The sequence below is a fragment of the Tachypleus tridentatus genome, chromosome 5, assembly GCF_004210375.1.
Source record: "Tachypleus tridentatus isolate NWPU-2018 chromosome 5, ASM421037v1, whole genome shotgun sequence".
Taxonomy (NCBI): domain Eukaryota; kingdom Metazoa; phylum Arthropoda; class Merostomata; order Xiphosura; family Limulidae; genus Tachypleus; species Tachypleus tridentatus.
Window position 1 is genome coordinate 5,390,578 of NC_134829.1, and position 19,624 is coordinate 5,410,201.

Consider the following 19,624-nt stretch of genomic DNA (forward strand, 5'->3'; position numbering starts at 1 on the left):
AGTTTTAATACACATTGGATTATTTTAAACTGTCATCCCTGACACCGAGTTTGTTTTCCTTTCATGTAGTTTTAATACACATTGGATTATTTTAAACTGTCATCCCTGACACCGAGTTTGTTTTCCTTTCCTGTAGTTTTAATACACATTGGATTATTTTAAACTGTCATCCCTAACACCGAGTTTGTTTTCCTTTCCTGTAGTTTTAATACACATTGGATTATTTTAAACTGTCATCCCTAACACCGAGTTTGTTTTCCTTTCCTGTAGTTTTAATACACATTGGATTATTTTAAACTGTCATTCCTGACACCGAGTTTGTTTTCCTTTCATGTAGTTTTAATACACATTGTATTATTTTAAACTGTCATCCCTGACACCGAGTTTGTTTTCCTTTCATGTAGTTTTAATACACATTGGATTATTTTAAACTGTCATCCCTAACACCGAGTTTGTTTTCCTTTCCTGTAGTTTTAATACACATTGGATTATTTTAAACTGTCATCCCTAACACCGAGTTTGTTTTCCTTTCATGTAGTTTTAATACACATTGGATTATTTTAAACTGTCATTCCTGACACCGAGTTTGTTTTCCTTTCATGTAGTTTTAACACACATTGGATTATTTTAAACTGTCATCCCTGACACCGAGTTTGTTTTCCTTTCATGTAGTTTTAATACACATTGGATTATTTTAAACTGTCATCCCTGACACCGAGTTTGTTTTCCTTTCCTGTAGTTTTAATACACATTGGATTATTTTAAACTGTCATCCCTAACACCGAGTTTGTTTTCCTTTCCTGTAGTTTTAATACACATTGGATTATTTTAAACTGTCATCCCTAACACCGAGTTTGTTTTCCTTTCCTGTAGTTTTAATACACATTGGATTATTTTAAACTGTCATTCCTGACACCGAGTTTGTTTTCCTTTCATGTAGTTTTAATACACATTGGATTATTTTAAACTGTCATCCCTGACACCGAGTTTGTTTTCCTTTCATGTAGTTTTAATACACATTGGATTATTTCAAACTGTCATCCCTGACACCGAGTTTGTTTTCCTTTCATGTAGTTTTACTACACATTGGATTATTTTGAAATGTTATCCCTAACACCGAGTTTGTTTTCCTTTCATGTAGTTTTAATACACATTGGATTATTTTAAACTGTCATTCCTGACACTGAGTTTGTTTTCCTTTCATGTAGTTTTAATACACATTGGATTATTTTAAACTGTCATCCCTAACACCGAGTTTGTTTTCCTTTCATGTAGTTTTAATACACATTGGATTATTTTAAACTGTCATTCCTGACACCGAGTTTGTTTTCCTTTCATGTAGTTTTAATACACATTGGATTATTTTAAACTGTCATCCCTAACACCGAGTTTGTTTTCCTTTCCTGTAGTTTTAATACACATTGGATTATTTTAAACTGTCATCCCTAACACCGAGTTTGTTTTCCTTTCCTGTAGTTTTAATACACATTGGATTATTTTAAACTGTCATCCCTAACACCGAGTTTGTTTTCCTTTCCTGTAGTTTTAATACACATTGGATTATTTTAAACTGTCATTCCTGACACCGAGTTTGTTTTCCTTTCATGTAGTTTTAATACACATTGGATTATTTTAAACTGTCATCCCTGACACCGAGTTTGTTTTCCTTTCATGTAGTTTTAATACACATTGGATTATTTCAAACTGTCATCCCTGACACTGAGTTTGTTTTCCTTTCATGTAGTTTTACTACACATTGGATTATTTTGAAATGTTATCCCTAACACCGAGTTTGTTTTCCTTTCATGTAGTTTTAATACACATTGGATTATTTTAAACTGTCATTCCTGACACTGAGTTTGTTTTCCTTTCATGTAGTTTTAATACACATTGGATTATTTTAAACTGTCATCCCTAACACCGAGTTTGTTTTCCTTTCATGTAGTTTTAATACACATTGGATTATTTTAAACTGTCATTCCTGACACCGAGTTTGTTTTCCTTTCATGTAGTTTTAATACACATTGGATTATTTTAAACTGTCATCCCTAACACCGAGTTTGTTTTCCTTTCCTGTAGTTTTAATACACATTGGATTATTTTAAACTGTCATCCCTAACACCGAGTTTGTTATCCTTTCATGTAGTTTTAATACACATTGGATTATTTTAAACTGTCATCCCTGACACCGAGTTTGTTTTCCTTTCATGTAGTTTTAATACACATTGGATTATTTTAAACTGTCATCCCTGACACCGAGTTTGTTTTCCTTTCATGTAGTTTTAATACACATTGGATTATTTTAAACTGTCATCCCTAACACCGAGTTTGTTTTCCTTTCCTGTAGTTTTAATACACATTGAATTATTTTAAACTGTCATCCCTGACACCGAGTTTGTTTTCCTTTCATGTAGTTTTAATACACATTGGATTATTTTAAACTGTCATTCCTGACACCGAGTTTGTTTTCCTTTCATGTAGTTTTAATACACATTGGATTATTTTAAACTGTCATCCCTGACACCGAGTTTGTTTTCCTTTCATGTAGTTTTAATACACATTGGATTATTTTAAACTGTCATCCCTGACACCGAGTTTGTTTTCCTTTCATGTAGTTTTAATACACATTGGATTATTTTAAACTGTCATCCCTAACACCGAGTTTGTTTTCCTTTCCTGTAGTTTTAATACACATTGGATTATTTTAAACTGTCATCCCTAACACCGAGTTTGTTTTCCTTTCCTGTAGTTTTAATACACATTGGATTATTTTAAACTGTCATTCCTGACACCGAGTTTGTTTTCCTTTCATGTAGTTTTAATACACATTGGATTATTTTAAACTGTCATCCCTGACACCGAGTTTGTTTTCCTTTCATGTAGTTTTAATACACATTGGATTATTTCAAACTGTCATCCCTGACACTGAGTTTGTTTTCCTTTCATGTAGTTTTAATACACATTGGATTATTTTGAAATGTTATCCCTAACACCGAGTTTGTTTTCCTTTCATGTAGTTTTAATACACATTGGATTATTTTAAACTGTCATTCCTGACACTGAGTTTGTTTTCCTTTCATGTAGTTTTAATACACATTGGATTATTTTAAACTGTCATCCCTAACACCGAGTTTGTTTTCCTTTTATGTAGTTTTAATACACATTGGATTATTTTAAACTGTCATTCCTGACACCGAGTTTGTTTTCCTTTCATGTAGTTTTAATACACATTGGATTATTTTAAACTGTCATCCCTAACACCGAGTTTGTTTTCCTTTCATGTAGTTTTAATACACATTGGATTATTTTAAACTGTCATCCCTGACACCGAGTTTGTTTTCATTTCATGTAGTTTTAATACACATTGGATTATTTTAAACTGTCATCCCTGACACCGAGTTTGTTTTCCTTTCATGTAGTTTTAATACACATTGGATTATTTTGAAATGTCATCCCTAACACCGAGTTTGTTTTCCTTTCATGTAGTTTTAATACACATTGGATTATTTTAAACTGTCGTTCCTGACACTGAGTTTGTTTTCCTTTCATGTAGTTTTAATACACATTGGATTATTTTAAACTGTCATTCCTGACACCGAGTTTGTTTTCCTTTCATGTAGTTTTAATACACATTGGATTATTTTAAACTGTCATCCCTGACACCGAGTTTGTTTTCCTTTCATGTAGTTTTAATACACATTGGATTATTTTAAACTGTCATTCCTGACACTGAGTTTGTTTTCCTTTCATGTAGTTTTACTACACATTGGATTATTTTGAAATGTTATCCCTAACACCGAGTTTGTTTTCCTTTCATGTAGTTTTAATACACATTGGATTATTTTAAACTGTCATTCCTGACACTGAGTTTGTTTTCCTTTCATGTAGTTTTAATACACATTGGATTATTTTAAACTGTCATCCCTAACACCGAGTTTGTTTTCCTTTCATGTAGTTTTAATACACATTGGATTATTTTAAACTGTCATCCCTGACACCGAGTTTGTTTTCATTTCATGTAGTTTTAATACACATTGGATTATTTTAAACTGTCATCCCTGACACCGAGTTTGTTTTCCTTTCATGTAGTTTTAATACACATTGGATTATTTTGAAATGTCATCCCTAACACCGAGTTTGTTTTCCTTTCATGTAGTTTTAATACACATTGGATTATTTTAAACTGTCATTCCTGACACCGAGTTTGTTTTCCTTTCATGTAGTTTTAATACACATTGGATTATTTTAAACTGTCATCCCTGACACCGAGTTTGTTTTCCTTTCATGTAGTTTTAATACACATTGGATTATTTTAAACTGTCATCCCTGACACCGAGTTTGTTTTCATTTCATGTAGTTTTAATACACATTGGATTATTTTAAACTGTCATCCCTGACACCGAGTTTGTTTTCCTTTCATGTAGTTTTAATACACATTGGATTATTTTAAACTGTCGTTCCTGACACTGAGTTTGTTTTCCTTTCATGTAGTTTTAATACACATTGGATTATTTTAAACTGTCATTCCTGACACTGAGTTTGTTTTCCTTTCATGTAGTTTTAATACACATTGGATTATTTTAAAATGTCATTCCTGACACCGAGTTTGTTTTCCTTTCATGTAGTTTTAATACACATTGGATTATTTTAAACTCTCATCCCTGACACCGAGTTTGTTTTCCTTTCATGTAGTTTTAATACACATTGGATTATTTTAAACTGTCATCCCTGACACTGAGTTTGTTTTCCTTTCATGTAGTTTTAATACACATTGGATTATTTTAAACTGTCATCCCTAACACCGAGTTTGTTTTTATTTCATGTAGTTTTAATACACATTGGATTATTTTAAACTGTCATTCCTGACACTGAGTTTGTTTTCCTTTCATGTAGTTTTAATACACATTGGATTATTTTAAACTGTCATCCCTAACACCGAGTTTGTTTTCCTTTCATGTAGTTTTAATACACATTGGATTATTTTAAACTGTCATTCCTGACACCGAGTTTGTTTTCCTTTCATGTAGTTTTAATACACATTGGATTATTTTAAACTGTCATCCCTAACACCGAGTTTGTTTTCCTTTCATGTAGTTTTAATACACATTGGATTATTTTAAACTGTCATCCCTGACACCGAGTTTGTTTTCATTTCATGTAGTTTTAATACACATTGGATTATTTTAAACTGTCATCCCTGACACCGAGTTTGTTTTCCTTTCATGTAGTTTTAATACACATTGGATTATTTTGAAATGTCATCCCTAACACCGAGTTTGTTTTCCTTTCATGTAGTTTTAATACACATTGGATTATTTTAAACTGTCATTCCTGACACTGAGTTTGTTTTCCTTTCATGTAGTTTTAATACACATTGGATTATTTTAAACTGTCATCCCTAACACCGAGTTTGTTTTCCTTTCATGTAGTTTTAATACACATTGGATTATTTTAAACTGTCATTCCTGACACCGAGTTTGTTTTCCTTTCATGTAGTTTTAATACACATTGGATTATTTTAAACTGTCATCCCTGACACCGAGTTTGTTTTCCTTTCATGTAGTTTTAATACACATTGGATTATTTTAAACTGTCATCCCTAACACCGAGTTTGTTTTCCTTTCCTGTAGTTTTAATACACATTGGATTATTTTAAACTGTCATCCCTAACACCGAGTTTGTTTTCCTTTCCTGTAGTTTTAATACACATTGGATTATTTTAAACTGTCATCCCTGACACCGAGTTTGTTTTCCTTTCAAGTAGTTTTAATACACATTGGATTATTTTAAACTGTCATCCCTGACACCGAGTTTGTTTTCCTTTCATGTAGTTTTAATACACATTGGATTATTTCAAACTGTCATCCCTGACACTGAGTTTGTTTTCCTTTCATGTAGTTTTAATACACATTGGATTATTTTGAAATGTTATCCCTAACACCGAGTTTGTTTTCCTTTCATGTAGTTTTAATACACATTGGATTATTTTAAACTGTCATTCCTGACACTGAGTTTGTTTTCCTTTCATGTAGTTTTAATACACATTGGATTATTTTAAACTGTCATCCCTAACACCGAGTTTGTTTTCCTTTTATGTAGTTTTAATACACATTGGATTATTTTAAACTGTCATTCCTGACACCGAGTTTGTTTTCCTTTCATGTAGTTTTAATACACATTGGATTATTTTAAACTGTCATCCCTAACACCGAGTTTGTTTTCCTTTCATGTAGTTTTAATACACATTGGATTATTTCAAACTGTCATCCCTGACACTGAGTTTGTTTTCCTTTCATGTAGTTTTAATACACATTGGATTATTTTGAAATGTTATCCCTAACACCGAGTTTGTTTTCCTTTCATGTAGTTTTAATACACATTGGATTATTTTAAACTGTCATTCCTGACACCGAGTTTGTTTTCCTTTCATGTAGTTTTAATACACATTGGATTATTTTAAACTGTCATTCCTGACACCGAGTTTGTTTTCCTTTCATGTAGTTTTAATACACATTGGATTATTTTAAACTGTCATCCCTAACACCGAGTTTCTTTTCCTTTCCTGTAGTTTTAATACACATTGGATTATTTTAAACTGTCATCCCTAACACCGAGTTTGTTTTCCTTTCATGTAGTTTTAATACACATTGGATTATTTTAAACTGTCATCCCTAACACCGAGTTTGTTTTCCTTTCATGTAGTTTTAATACACATTGGATTATTTTAAACTGTCATTCCTGACACCGAGTTTGTTTTCCTTTCATGTAGTTTTAATACACATTGGATTATTTTAAACTGTCATCCCTGACACCGAGTTTGTTTTCCTTTCATGTAGTTTTAATACACATTGGATTATTTTAAACTGTCATCCCTGACACCGAGTTTGTTTTCCTTTCATGTAGTTTTAATACACATTGGATTATTTTAAACTGTCATCCCTAACACCGAGTTTGTTTTCCTTTCCTGTAGTTTTAATACACATTGGATTATTTTAAACTGTCATCCCTAACACCGAGTTTGTTTTCCTTTCCTGTAGTTTTAATACACATTGGATTATTTTAAACTGTCATTCCTGACACCGAGTTTGTTTTCCTTTCATGTAGTTTTAATACACATTGGATTATTTTAAACTGTCATCCCTGACACCGAGTTTGTTTTCCTTTCATGTAGTTTTAATACACATTGGATTATTTCAAACTGTCATCCCTGACACTGAGTTTGTTTTCCTTTCATGTAGTTTTAATACACATTGATTATTTTAAACTGTCATTCCTGACACTGAGTTTGTTTTCCTTTCATGTAGTTTTAATACACATTGGATTATTTTAAACTGTCGTTCCTGACACTGAGTTTGTTTTCCTTTCATGTAGTTTTAATACACATTGGATTATTTTAAACTGTCATTCCTGACACCGAGTTTGTTTTCATTTCATGTAGTTTTAATACACATTGGATTATTTTAAACTGTCATCCCTGACACCGAGTTTGTTTTCCTTTCATGTAGTTTTAATACACATTGGATTATTTTGAAATGTTATCCCTAACACCGAGTTTGTTTTCCTTTCATGTAGTTTTAATACACATTGGATTATTTTAAACTGTCATTCCTGACACTGAGTTTGTTTTCCTTTCATGTAGTTTTAATACACATTGGATTATTTTAAACTGTCATCCCTAACACCGAGTTTGTTTTCCTTTCATGTAGTTTTAATACACATTGGATTATTTTAAACTGTCATCCCTGACACCGAGTTTGTTTTCATTTCATGTAGTTTTAATACACATTGGATTATTTTAAACTGTCATCCCTAACACCGAGTTTGTTTTCCTTTCATGTAGTTTTAATACACATTGGATTATTTTAAACTGTCATTCCTGACACTGAGTTTGTTTTCCTTTCATGTAGTTTTAATACACATTGGATTATTTTAAACTGTCATTCCTGACACCGAGTTTGTTTTCCTTTCATGTAGTTTTAATACACATTGGATTATTTTAAACTGTCATCCCTGACACCGAGTTTGTTTTCCTTTCATGTAGTTTTAATACACATTGGATTATTTTAAACTGTCATCCCTGACACCGAGTTTGTTTTCATTTCATGTAGTTTTAATACACATTGGATTATTTTAAACTGTCATCCCTGACACCGAGTTTGTTTTCCTTTCATGTAGTTTTAATACACATTGGATTATTTTGAAATGTCATCCCTAACACCGAGTTTGTTTTTCTTTCATGTAGTTTTAATACACATTGGATTATTTTAAACTGTCGTTCCTGACACTGAGTTTGTTTTCCTTTCATGTAGTTTTAATACACATTGGATTATTTTAAAATGTCATTCCTGACACCGAGTTTGTTTTCCTTTCATGTAGTTTTAATACACATTGGATTATTTTAAACTGTCATCCCTGACACCGAGTTTGTTTTCCTTTCATGTAGTTTTAATACACATTGGATTATTTTAAACTGTCATCCCTGACACTGAGTTTGTTTTCCTTTCATGTAGTTTTAATACACATTGGATTATTTTAAACTGTCATCCCTAACACCGAGTTTGTTTTTTATTTCATGTAGTTTTAATACACATTGGATTATTTTAAACTGTCATTCCTGACACTGAGTTTGTTTTCCTTTCATGTAGTTTTAATACACATTGGATTATTTTAAACTGTCATCCCTAACACCGAGTTTGTTTTCCTTTCATGTAGTTTTAATACACATTGGATTATTTTAAACTGTCATCCCTGACACCGAGTTTGTTTTCATTTCATGTAGTTTTAATACACATTGGATTATTTTAAACTGTCATCCCTGACACCGAGTTTGTTTTCCTTTCATGTAGTTTTAATACACATTGGATTATTTTGAAATGTCATCCCTAACACCGAGTTTGTTTTCCTTTCATGTAGTTTTAATACACATTGGATTATTTTAAACTGTCATTCCTGACACTGAGTTTGTTTTCCTTTCATGTAGTTTTAATACACATTGGATTATTTTAAAATGTCATCCCTAACACCGAGTTTGTTTTCCTTTCATGTAGTTTTAATACACATTGGATTATTTTAAACTGTCATCCCTGACACCGAGTTTGTTTTCCTTTCATGTAGTTTTAATACACATTGGATTATTTCAAACTGTCATCCCTGACACTGAGTTTGTTTTCCTTTCATGTAGTTTTACTACACATTGGATTATTTTGAAATGTTATCCCTAACACCGAGTTTGTTTTCCTTTCATGTAGTTTTAATACACATTGGATTATTTTAAACTGTCATTCCTGACACTGAGTTTGTTTTCCTTTCATGTAGTTTTAATACACATTGGATTATTTTAAACTGTCATCCCTAACACCGAGTTTGTTTTCCTTTCATGTAGTTTTAATACACATTGGATTATTTTAAACTGTCATTCCTGACACCGAGTTTGTTTTCCTTTCATGTAGTTTTAATACACATTGGATTATTTTAAACTGTCATCCCTAACACCGAGTTTGTTTTCCTTTCCTGTAGTTTTAATACACATTGGATTATTTTAAACTGTCATCCCTAACACCGAGTTTGTTTTCCTTTCATGTAGTTTTAATACACATTGGATTATTTCAAACTGTCATCCCTGACACTGAGTTTGTTTTCCTTTCATGTAGTTTTAATACACATTGGATTATTTTAAACTGTCATTCCTGACACTGAGTTTGTTTTCCTTTCATGTAGTTTTAATACACATTGGATTATTTTAAACTGTCATTCCTGACACCGAGTTTGTTTTCCTTTCATGTAGTTTTAATACACATTGGATTATTTTAAACTGTCATCCCTGACACCGAGTTTGTTTTCCTTTCATGTAGTTTTAATACACATTGGATTATTTTGAAATGTTATCCCTAACACCGAGTTTGTTTTCCTTTCATGTAGTTTTAATACACATTGGATTATTTTAAACTGTCATTCCTGACACTGAGTTTGTTTTCCTTTCATGTAGTTTTAATACACATTGGATTATTTTAAACTGTCATCCCTAACACCGAGTTTGTTTTCCTTTCATGTAGTTTTAATACACATTGGATTATTTTAAACTGTCATCCCTGACACCGAGTTTGTTTTCATTTCATGTAGTTTTAATACACATTGGATTATTTTAAACTGTCACCCCTGACACCGAGTTTGTTTTCCTTTCATGTAGTTTTAATACACATTGGATTATTTTGAAATGTCATCCCTAACACCGAGTTTGTTTTCCTTTCATGTAGTTTTAATACACATTGGATTATTTTAAACTGTCATTCCTGACACTGAGTTTGTTTTCCTTTCATGTAGTTTTAATACACATTGGATTATTTTAAACTGTCATTCCTGACACCGAGTTTGTTTTCCTTTCATGTAGTTTTAATACACATTGGATTATTTTAAACTGTCATCCCTGACACCGAGTTTGTTTTCCTTTCATGTAGTTTTAATACACATTGGATTATTTTAAACTGTCATCCCTGACACCGAGTTTGTTTTCATTTCATGTAGTTTTAATACACATTGGATTATTTTAAACTGTCATCCCTGACACCGAGTTTGTTTTCCTTTCATGTAGTTTTAATACACATTGGATTATTTTGAAATGTCATCCCTAACACCGAGTTTGTTTTCCTTTCATGTAGTTTTAATACACATTGGATTATTTTAAACTGTCGTTCCTGACACTGAGTTTGTTTTCCTTTCATGTAGTTTTAATACACATTGGATTATTTTAAAATGTCATTCCTGACACCGAGTTTGTTTTCCTTTCATGTAGTTTTAATACACATTGGATTATTTTAAACTGTCATCCCTGACACCGAGTTTGTTTTCCTTTCATGTAGTTTTAATACACATTGGATTATTTTAAACTGTCATCCCTGACACTGAGTTTGTTTTCCTTTCATGTAGTTTTAATACACATTGGATTATTTTAAACTGTCATCCCTAACACCGAGTTTGTTTTTATTTCATGTAGTTTTAATACACATTGGATTATTTTAAACTGTCATTCCTGACACTGAGTTTGTTTTCCTTTCATGTAGTTTTAATACACATTGGATTATTTTAAACTGTCATCCCTAACACCGAGTTTGTTTTCCTTTCATGTAGTTTTAATACACATTGGATTATTTTAAACTGTCATTCCTGACACCGAGTTTGTTTTCCTTTCATGTAGTTTTAATACACATTGGATTATTTTAAACTGTCATCCCTAACACCGAGTTTGTTTTCCTTTCATGTAGTTTTAATACACATTGGATTATTTTAAACTGTCATCCCTGACACCGAGTTTGTTTTCATTTCATGTAGTTTTAATACACATTGGATTATTTTAAACTGTCATCCCTGACACCGAGTTTGTTTTCCTTTCATGTAGTTTTAATACACATTGGATTATTTTGAAATGTCATCCCTAACACCGAGTTTGTTTTCCTTTCATGTAGTTTTAATACACATTGGATTATTTTAAACTGTCATTCCTGACACTGAGTTTGTTTTCCTTTCATGTAGTTTTAATACACATTGGATTATTTTAAACTGTCATCCCTAACACCGAGTTTGTTTTCCTTTCATGTAGTTTTAATACACATTGGATTATTTTAAACTGTCATCCCTGACACCGAGTTTGTTTTCCTTTCATGTAGTTTTAATACACATTGGATTATTTCAAACTGTCATCCCTGACACTGAGTTTGTTTTCCTTTCATGTAGTTTTACTACACATTGGATTATTTTGAAATGTTATCCCTAACACCGAGTTTGTTTTCCTTTCATGTAGTTTTAATACACATTGGATTATTTTAAACTGTCATTCCTGACACTGAGTTTGTTTTCCTTTCATGTAGTTTTAATACACATTGGATTATTTTAAACTGTCATCCCTAACACCGAGTTTGTTTTCCTTTCATGTAGTTTTAATACACATTGGATTATTTTAAACTGTCATTCCTGACACCGAGTTTGTTTTCCTTTCATGTAGTTTTAATACACATTGGATTATTTTAAACTGTCATCCCTAACACCGAGTTTGTTTTCCTTTCCTGTAGTTTTAATACACATTGGATTATTTTAAACTGTCATCTCTAACACCGAGTTTGTTTTCCTTTCATGTAGTTTTAATACACATTGGATTATTTTAAACTGTCATCCCTGACACCGAGTTTGTTTTCCTTTCATGTAGTTTTAATACACATTGGATTATTTTAAACTGTCATCCCTGACACCGAGTTTGTTTTCCTTTCATGTAGTTTTAATACACATTGGATTATTTTAAACTGTAATCCCTAACACCGAGTTTGTTTTCCTTTCCTGTAGTTTTAATACACATTGGATTATTTTAAACTGTCATCCCTAACACCGAGTTTGTTTTCCTTTCATGTAGTTTTAATACACATTGGATTATTTTAAACTGTCATTCCTGACACCGAGTTTGTTTTCCTTTCATGTAGTTTTAATACACATTGGATTATTTTAAACTGTCATCCCTGACACCGAGTTTGTTTTCCTTTCATGTAGTTTTAATACACATTGGATTATTTTAAACTGTCATTCCTGACACCGAGTTTGTTTTCCTTTCATGTAGTTTTAATACACATTGGATTATTTTAAACTGTCATCCCTAACACCGAGTTTGTTTTCCTTTCCTGTAGTTTTAATACACATTGGATTATTTTAAACTGTCATCCCTAACACCGAGTTTGTTTTCCTTTCCTGTAGTTTTAATACACATTGGATTATTTTAAACTGTCATTCCTGACACCGAGTTTGTTTTCCTTTCATGTAGTTTTAATACACATTGGATTATTTTAAACTGTCATCCCTGACACCGAGTTTGTTTTCCTTTCATGTAGTTTTAATACACATTGGATTATTTCAAACTGTCATCCCTGACACTGAGTTTGTTTTCCTTTCATGTAGTTTTAATACACATTGGATTATTTTAAACTGTCATTCCTGACACTGAGTTTGTTTTCCTTTCATGTAGTTTTAATACACATTGGATTATTTTAAACTGTCGTTCCTGACACTGAGTTTGTTTTCCTTTCATGTAGTTTTAGTACACATTGGATTATTTTAAACTGTCATTTTTGACACCGAGTTTGTTTTCCTTTCATGTAGTTTTAATACACATTGGATTATTTTAAACTGTCATCCCTGACACCGAGTTTGTTTTCCTTTCATGTAGTTTTAATACACATTGGATTATTTTGAAATGTTATCCCTAACACCGAGTTTGTTTTCCTTTCATGTAGTTTTAATACACATTGGATTATTTTAAACTGTCATTCCTGACACTGAGTTTGTTTTCCTTTCATGTAGTTTTAATACACATTGGATTATTTTAAACTGTCATCCCTAACACCGAGTTTGTTTTCCTTTCATGTAGTTTTAATACACATTGGATTATTTTAAACTGTCATCCCTGACACCGAGTTTGTTTTCATTTCATGTAGTTTTAATACACATTGGATTATTTTAAACTGTCATCCCTGACACCGAGTTTGTTTTCCTTTCATGTAGTTTTAATACACATTGGATTATTTTGAAATGTCATCCCTAACACCGAGTTTGTTTTCCTTTCATGTAGTTTTAATACACATTGGATTATTTTAAACTGTCATTCCTGACACTGAGTTTGTTTTCCTTTCATGTAGTTTTAATACACATTGGATTATTTTAAACTGTCATTCCTGACACTGAGTTTGTTTTCCTTTCATGTAGTTTTAATACACATTGGATTATTTTAAACTGTCATCCCTGACACCGAGTTTGTTTTCCTTTCATGTAGTTTTAATACACATTGGATTATTTTAAACTGTCATCCCTGACACCGAGTTTGTTTTCATTTCATGTAGTTTTAATACACATTGGATTATTTTAAACTGTCATCCCTGACACCGAGTTTGTTTTCCTTTCATGTAGTTTTAATACACATTGGATTATTTTGAAATGTCATCCCTAACACCGAGTTTGTTTTCCTTTCATGTAGTTTAATACACATTGGATTATTTTAAACTGTCATCCCTGACACCGAGTTTGTTTTCCTTTCATGTAGTTTTAATACACATTGGATTATTTTAAACTGTCATCCCTGACACTGAGTTTGTTTTCCTTTCATGTAGTTTTAATACACATTGGATTATTTTAAACTGTCATCCCTAACACCGAGTTTGTTTTTTATTTCATGTAGTTTTAATACACATTGGATTATTTTAAACTGTCATTCCTGACACTGAGTTTGTTTTCCTTTCATGTAGTTTTAATACACATTGGATTATTTTAAACTGTCATCCCTAACACCGAGTTTGTTTTCCTTTCATGTAGTTTTAATACACATTGGATTATTTTAAACTGTCATTCCTGACACCGAATTTGTTTTCCTTTCATGTAGTTTTAATACACATTGGATTATTTTAAACTGTCATCCCTAACACCGAGTTTGTTTTCCTTTCATGTAGTTTTAATACACATTGGATTATTTTAAACTGTCATCCCTGACACCGAGTTTGTTTTCATTTCATGTAGTTTTAATACACATTGGATTATTTTAAACTGTCATCCCTGACACCGAGTTTGTTTTCCTTTCATGTAGTTTTAATACACATTGGATTATTTTGAAATGTCATCCCTAACACCGAGTTTTTTTTCCTTTCATGTAGTTTTAATACACATTGGATTATTTTAAACTGTCATTCCTGACACTGAGTTTGTTTTCCTTTCATGTAGTTTTAATACACATTGGATTATTTTAAACTGTCATCCCTAACACCGAGTTTGTTTTCCTTTCATGTAGTTTTAATACACATTGGATTATTTTAAACTGTGACGCAGGGTATACCTGAGATTCCACTCGGATACTTTAGAACAAATGTTACATACCTTAGGCACTAAATGAGGCGTAAGTTACATTGAGACATCAATATTGTATTGTAACGTAGCTGCTTACAGCTCCTGTATCTATTGGTATTCAATTTAACGCTAATTGACTTTCAAAGATTAGAAAAGAACTGTTGTCTGACACCTGGCGTATTATCTTTTCTTTACATCACGTATTTAAGTCAGCAAATCTAGAGACACAAACGTGAATTTAATTCAAATTATGCTTTTTATTTTACTTCCAAACAGGTTGTGTCTTCGTGACCTCAGAAAGTGTAGACAGAACGTGTTCAGAGTTTACAAAGAGTGAGTGGATTTCTTTGTTAATTTCTCGCCAAGCTACACGTGGGTTATCTCCGTTTGACGTCCCTAATTTAGCACTGTAAGACTAGAGAGAAGGTAGTTAGTCATCACCACCCATCGCCAACAAACGAATAGTGGGATTCGCCATCACATTATAATGCCCCCACGGCTGAAAGGGCGAGCATGTTTGGTGCGACAGGGATTCGAACCCGCGACCCTCACATTACGAGTCGAACGCCTTAACCCACCTGGCCATGCTGGGCCTAGATGAGAGGAAATCATCAGTGGGACATGACCGTAAGTTGACACAAATATAGTTATATCTTCTTTGAGGAATATGTTTATAGTGTCATTATAATATAAAAGATAAGTGTTCGTGTGTTTGTTATAGCAAAGCCACATCAGGCTATCTGTTGTTTCCACCGACGGGAATCGGACGCCTGATTTTAGCGTTGTAAATCATAGACTCACCGCTCTATCAGCAGTGGACCAAAGATAAGTACCTGTGGGACTTACGTTTTGCAAGCAAAGCCACAACGATGTTGAAGCCACAACGTGTTTTTGTTTTATGTGTATGTCTTCTTATAGCAAACCCTTATTGGGCTTTCTCTTGTGTCCACAGAGGGGAGTCGGATCCCTCATCCAATGGAGCGTCAAGGGAATTTGGAACCATCCATTTTTATTATTTTAAAAACTTGGACTTATATAATAAAGACACAACTGCTTATAATATTTAATGAAATATACACAGTTCATAATAAAGTGTTAGCATTTTTTGGCTTGAAATAGTCGCATGTCCCAGAACCCAGAACCGAAACCATATGCACTTTAAAACGTCAGCGACAATTGTATTTTATAAATATAATAAAACAATCTTAACTTTTATAAAGACAAATCAGCTAGCTACAGTAATATACAGTTTTAATACTATAAGAAATACTGAAACAGAAAAACGTCAAAGCTGCGAAAATGGAATTAGTTAATATTTTAAAAAACGTGTCCTTACTTTCGTCCAGACTAGCATAACTACAGTGATGTGCAAAACGTGTCCTTACTTTCGTCCAGACTAGCATAATTACAGTGATGTGCAAAACGTGTCCTTACTTTCGTCCAGACTAGCATAATTACAGTGATGTGCAAAACGTGTCCTTACTTTCGTTCAGACTAACATAACTACAGTGATGTGCAAAACGTGTCCTTACTTTCGTTCAGACTAGCATGATTACAGTGATGTGCAAAACGTGTCCTTACTTTCGTCCAGACTAGCATAATTACAGTGATGTACAAAACGTGTCCTTACTTTCGTCCAGACTAGCATAATTACAGTGATGTGCAAAACGTGTCCTTACTTTCGTTCAGACTAACATAACTACAGTGATGTTCAAAACGTGTCCTTACTTTCGTTCAGACTAGCATAACTACAGTGATGTTCAAAACGTGTCCTTACTTTCGTTCAGACTAGCATAACTACAGTGATGTTCAAAACGTGTCCTTACTTTCGTTCAGACTAGCATAACTACAGTGATGTTCAAAACGTGTCCTTACTTTCGTTCAGACTAGCATAACTACAGTGATGTTCAAAACGTGTCCTTACTTTCGTTCAGACTAGCATAACTACAGTGATGTTCAAAACGTGTCCTTACTTTCGTTCAGACTAACATAACTACAGTGATGTGCAAAACGTGTCCTTACTTTCGTTCAGACTAGCATAACTACAGTGATGTTCAAAACGTGTCCTTACTTTCGTCCAGACTAGCATAACTACAGTGATGTGCAAAACGTGTCCTTACTTTCGTTCAGACTAGCATAACTACAGTGATGTTCAAAACGTGTCCTTACTTTCGTTCAGACTAGCATAACTACAGTGATGTTCAAAACGTGTCCTTACTTTCGTTCAGACTAGCATAACTACAGTGATGTTCAAAACGTGTCCTTACTTTCGTTCAGACTAACATAATCACAATGATGTACAAAAAAAAGGTTTGATTGCTAGTTTGTTTGACATTAAACACATATCTTCACAACGGACTATCTGTGCTCTACCCACCGTATCCAAAGACAGTTTATCGCGCTGTATATCCTCAGACAACCCGCTCTGCCACAAGGTTTTCACTTCCTTGTTTCAATACTAATGTAACATTAAAACTCTCTATTTTACTACAGTTAACTAGGTCACGTACATATCGATTCTTACTATAAAATTCTAAGAAATTGTATTATCGTTGCTGGTTTCTTTCTTATTAACTTATATTGTGCTCCAGCAGTAACAAAATCAAATCAGGTATACGCACCGCCCTACCAGCCTGCCATCAAATCTGATTATATGCACAAAGTATCGAAACGCCCTTGTAAACAAATAACCTGTGTTTTATTAACAAAAGCCACAGTTTAATGATTTACCACCTACTCTGGTAATCCAAACTGTCATTCTGTGGATGTGTTTTATTGGATTCTTACTTCGCATATGAAAGTTCAATATACAGCCGTATATCTACGGAATTACAACGCTAAAATTAGGGGTTCGATTTCCTCTGTGGGCTCGGCTCTTAGTAGGCCTGACATGGCCAGGTGGGTTAAGGCGTTCGACTCATAATCTGAGGGTCGAGGGTTCGAATCCTCGTCACACCAAACATGCTCATCCTTTCAGCCGTGGAGACGTTACTATGTTACGATGAATCCCACTATTCGTTGGTAAAAGAGTAGCCAAAAAGTTGGCGGTAGGTGGTGATAACTAGTTGCCTTCCCTTTAGTCTTATACTGCTAAATGAAGGACGGTGCAAATAGCTTTCGTGTAGATTCACGCGAAATTCAAAACAAACAAAGAAACGAAATTTCAAGAAGTTCTTCAAGAATTACTTGAGATATAACATCTACAATTGTAATTCATTTTCTTACTATAATTTTAGTCGCAGTAAAACTAAAACCTTTTATGGAATTTTGTTGAACTTGGTACAATGATATATCTTTATAACGTACAGTCAAGAGTCTACTTTGGTATAAACATTTATGTCACATGTCCAAAGTCATTTAACAAAAAGTACTCAGATTTAACGTAGGCATTTGTGCACGCCTATTCAAAAAGTCACTGATTTATCGGTCAAACGTTTTTACTATAGCTTCACCTTAAAGTAAAAGGGAACTGATTTTACTGTTTATGATTCGGATTAAAGATGGCTGGTTTTAAATTTTTTATAAAGTAAAAAAACACACGAAGAACCAGGTTAATAATTATTATTTAAAGTTTTCGAAAGAATCATTTGTGTGGTTATCATTCATTACTTAAAGAATCATTTGTATGGTTATCATTCATTACTTAAAGAACCATTTGTGTGGTTATCATTCATTACCTAAAGAACCATTTGTGTGGTTATCATTCATTACCTAAAGAACCATTTGTGTGGTTATCATTCATTACCTAAAGAATCATTTGTGTGGTTATCATTCATTACCTAAAGAACCATTTGTGTGGTTATCATTCATTACCTAAAGAATCATTTGTGTGGTTATCATTCATTACCCAAAGAATCATTTGTGTGGTTATCATTCATTACCTAAAGAATCATTTGTGTGGTTATCATTCATTACCTAAAGAACCATTTGTGTGGTTATCATTCATTACCTAAAGAATCATTTGTGTGGTTATCATTCATTACTTAAAGAATCATTTGTGTGGTTATCATTCATTACCTAAAGAATCATTTGTGTGGTTATCATTCATTACCTAAAGAACCATTTGTGTGGTTATCATTCATTACCTAAAGAACCATTTGTGTGGTTATCATTCATTACCTAAAGAACCATTTGTGTGGTTATCATTCATTACTTAAAGAATCATTTGTGTGGTTATCATTCATTGCCTAAAGAACCATTTGTGTGGTTATCATTCATTACCTAAAGAACCATTTGTGTGGTTATCATTCATTACCTAAAGAACCATTTGTGTGGTTATCATTCATTACCTAAAGAACCATTTGTGTGGTTATCATTCATTACCTAAAGAACCATTTGTGTGGTTATCATTCATTACCTAAAGAACCATTTGTGTGGTTATCATTCATTACCTAAAGAATCATTTGTGTGGTTATCATTCATTACTTAAAGAATCATTTGTGTGGTTATCATTCATTACCCAAAGAATCATTTGTGTGGTTATCATTCATTACCTAAAGAATCATTTGTGTGGTTATCATTCATTACCTAAAGAACCATTTGTGTGGTTATCATTCATTACCTAAAGAATCATTTGTGTGGTTATCATTCATTACTTAAAGAATCATTTGTGTGGTTATCATTCATTACCTAAAGAATCATTTGTGTGGTTATCATTCATTACCTAAAGAATCATTTGTGTGGTTATCATTCATTACTTAAAGAACCATTTGTGTGGTTATCATTCATTACCTAAAGAACCATTTGTGTGGTTATCATT